Source organism: Schistocerca piceifrons, chromosome 9 (genome assembly GCF_021461385.2).
Source record: "Schistocerca piceifrons isolate TAMUIC-IGC-003096 chromosome 9, iqSchPice1.1, whole genome shotgun sequence".
Lineage (NCBI taxonomy): Eukaryota > Metazoa > Arthropoda > Insecta > Orthoptera > Acrididae > Schistocerca > Schistocerca piceifrons.
The window spans coordinates 136,350,388-136,354,657 of record NC_060146.1 but is presented as its reverse complement, the minus strand read 5'-3'; positions in this window follow the sequence as shown (position 1 = coordinate 136,354,657).

The following is a 4,270-nucleotide window of genomic DNA, read 5'->3' as shown; positions in this document are numbered from 1 at the left end:
ACCTATTTCGTAAGTCGATTTTTGATCAGTTTATTACTTCTAACATGGATCCGTGGCTGAAGTCAGGATCATAGAAGAAGGGTGCGGTTTCTCCATCGCCTTCACAACAACGGAAGTTTCCAATTGAAATGAATGAGGAGGGAGGACGACCAATGGAAGAAGAATCACAAGAAGCTCCAAAGACTATTCATACTTCGTGAGGGGGGGGGGGGGGGCGGGGAGGGGGGATCATTAGGAACGTGGAACTTGCATTAAGAAGCTTTCAGTTCCCATGGGTTTCGCTCTGAAATTTAAAGTTACTGTGCTCTTGACTGACTAGGGGTCTGCCATGGATTTGCGACTGTAGAAGGGGTCCGCCAGCTGAAAAGGTTGGGAAGCCCTGCTATAGGGAAAGACGGGCTACATACACTGATAAGCCAAAACATTATGACCACTGCTCATCGCGACGCCGGACGCCGTCTGGTGGCGTTGCAGTCACGTGACGAGCCAACAAAAGTATGTGAGCGGACGGGGGATCACCATAACGAAGATACGGGCTGCAAATGAGGAAATGCATTGAGGTAAGCGACTTTGACAAAGGCAGTTTATCACTACGCCAACGGCCTTGCCGCAGTGCTACATACATCTACATACATCTACATACACACTCCGCAATCCACCATACGTCCGCCCCCGGTAGCTGAGTGGTCAGCGTGACAGACTGTCAATCCTAAGGGCCCGGGTTCGATTCCCGGCTGGGTCGGAGATTTTCTCCGCTCAGGGACTGGGTGTTGTGTTGTCCTAATCATCATCATTTCATCCCCATCGACGCGCAGGTCGCCGAAGTGGCGTCAAATCGAAAGACCTGCACCAGGCGAACGGTCTACCCGACGGGAGGCCCTAGCCACACGACATTTCATTTCATTTCATCCACCATACGGTGCGTGGCGGAGGGTAGCTCGCACCACAAGTAGCATCTTCTCTCCCTGTTCCCGCGAGGGAAAAATGACTGCCTATATGCCTCTGTACGAGCCCTAATCTCTCTTATCTTATCTTTGTGGTCTTTCCGCGAAATGCAAGTTGGCGGCAGTAAAATTGAACTGCAGTCAGCCTCAAATACTGGTTCTCCAAATTTCCTCAGTAACGATTCACGAAAAGAACGCCTCCAAGGATTTTTACTCAGGAGCTTACCATTGCACGAGTATAGGTCTTTCCTCGTAAACTTTCCGCGCTGGACACAAGAGACTAAAATATGGATGGTCGGTGTTCGGAAGAATCTGCAGAGAGGGAGAATATTCCGTGGTTTCTGGAATATGAATCGTTTTCGGAATTACGAAGGTGGGGAGCCGAGCCTTGCTGGGAAGACAGTGAGATCACTTCCTCTGCCTGTACTTACGTTGAGACGTTATCTGAACTCCGTCCTTGTGGTTGGGAGATAGCGTTTCTCGTCTGTAGAACACAGAGGAGAAGACAGTATTAGAGTATATTAGTCGGACGACCGCCTTCTGCCGTCCTGGTGTTTGAAAGCGTTTATTTGTGGCTGGAGTTCTTCCATCGTCGCAGACGAGTACGAGAACCATCACTTCGACGCACCGGACGCAGTACATACGGTGATATCGCAAACTGCTTCGGCTTATTAGGGCTATAAAAGCTAAACAGCTGTGATGACGTCAGTTTATTTCCACTGAGGTTCCACACCACACTAGGTCATCTTTGGAAGTAGTGTTGTCTATTGTTTGGTACGTAGATGGTGTCAGTCATTTCGCGGTATTGATACTAGACCGCGCAGTCATAACAAGGGGCGGAGTTGGGCAATTGATTAGTAATTTTACTTAGGAAATGTGAACTTTGTAATCTAAAGTTTTTTTCTCTACAATAAATATATAAAAAGGAACAACGTTTATCATTTAGTAGGATTAGCGCCTTCATCATTCATTTACGTTTAGATTCTAATTTTTAGAATTAAGAGCCCCTAAGATCTGCTTCAGGGGATAGTCAGACAGGGCCAAATCTTCATTGTAGCGTTTATTATTTTCCGTTGCGCACATTCATTTTACACCCACCCGAGTTCCTGAAGCATTTCCGTAACACTCGCGTGATGATCAAACCTACCAGTAACAAATCTAGCAGCCCGCCTTTCAATTGCTTCTATGTCCTCCCTCAATCCGACCTGATAGGGATCCCAAACGCTCGAGCAGTACTCAAGAATAGGTCGTATTAGTGTTTTATAAGCGGTCTCCTTTACAGATGAACCACATCTTCCCAAAATTCTACCAATGAACTGAAGACGATTATCCGCCTTCCCCACAACTGCCTTTAATGCTTGTCCCACTTCATATCGCTCTGCAATGTTACGCCCAAATATTTAATCGACGTGACTGTGTCAAGCGCTACACTACTAATGGAGTATTCAAACATTACGGGATTCTTTTTCCTATTCATCTGCATTAATTTACATTTATCTATATTTAGAGTTAGCTGTCATTTTTTACGCGAATCACAAATCCTGTCCAAGTCATCTTGTATCCTCCTACAGCCACTCAACGACGACACCTTCCCGTACACCACAGCATCATCAGCAAACAGCCGCACATTGCTATCCACCCTATCCAAAAGATCATTTATGTAGATAGAAAACAACAGCGGACCTATCACACTTTCCTGGGGCACTCCAGATGATAACCTCACCTCTAATGAACACTCACCATCGAGGACAACGTACTGGCTTCTATTACTTAAGAAGTGTTCGTGCCATTCACATACTTGGGAACATATGCTCGTATCTTAGTTAGGAGTCCGCAGTGGGGCAACGAGTCAAACGTTTTCCGGAAGTCAAGGAATATGGCATCCGTTTGATAGCCTTCGTCCATGGATATCATGTGCGTTTCGCAAGAGCGATGCTTTCTAAAGCCGTGCTGACTTCTCTGTCTCAAGGAAATTCATTATATTCGAACTGAGACCGGTTCCCATCAAATAACCGAAGTTAAGCGCTGTCGGGCTGGGTTAGCACTTGGATGGGTGACCATCCGGTCTGCCGAGCGCTGTTGGCAAGCGGGGTGCACTCAGCCCTTGTGAGCCAACCTGAGGAGCTACTTGACTGAGAAGTAGCGGCTCCGGTCTCGGAAACTGACATATGGCTGGGAGAGCGGTGTGCTGACCCTCCATATCCGCATCCAGTGAAGCCTGAGGGCTGAGGATGACACGGCGGCCGGTCGGTACCTTTGGGCCTTCATGGTCTGTTAGGGAGGAGTTTAGTTTAGTTTAAGTTTATTATTACGCAGAGCCTAGAACGAGTATCTCGAATATGGCGAAGCTGGTCGAATGTTCACGTGCTACTATCGTGAGCATCTATGGCGAGCGGCAGAAGAGCAGTGAAACTACCGCTAGGCGCTAAATGCTTGTGCGCCCACGGCTCTTCACAGAACGTGGGGTTCCGAGGCTTCTCTGCTCAGTAAAGTTAGATAGGTGTTGATCTGTGACATCTCTGCCCAAAGAGCACAATGATGGTGCACGCACAAGTATTTCGGAGGACACCGTTCATCGTACATTATTGTTGTACATGGAGCTCCGCAGCAACCATCCCTACGTGTTCACATATTGATCCAACGACATCGTCGATTATGACTGTAGTCGGCTCGAGACCGTCGGGATTCGATCTTCGATGAATGGAAACGTGACAGCTCTCGGGTGAATTACGTTTTTGCTACACTAGGTCGATGGTCGTCTCGACAAATGTCGTCATCGACGTGAATGGCGGGTCGAAACGTGCAGTGCGCCACGGTCGCAGGCTGGTGGGAGCAGTATTATGCTATCATGGACATTCCACTGCGCTTGCATGGTACCTGTGGTAGTAATCGAAGACACGTTGACAACTGCGAACCACCTGCATCCCCTCATACTTGCTGTTTTGCTCGACGTCATCGTCATCTTGAAACGTATATCTGTCCGTGTCTCGCAGCCAGTACCGTGTTGCAGTGATCTCACGCCGATGTCTCTGCGGCCAAATTCGACTGGTATAAGTCCTATGGAACCCATTTGGGTCGCCATCGGGCGCCATCTCCGAGTTCGCAAATCAGCTGCCCATTATTTACGAGAATTAAGTCATGTGTTCAAATGTTCAAATGTGTGTGAATACCTAAGGGACCAAACTGCTGATATTATGGATCCCTACACTTACACACTAAGTAGACTAACTAAAACTAACTTATCCTAAGAACAACACACACATCCATGAACAAGGGAGGACTCGAACCTCCGGCGGGAGGGGCTCCGCAGTCCGTGACATGGCGCC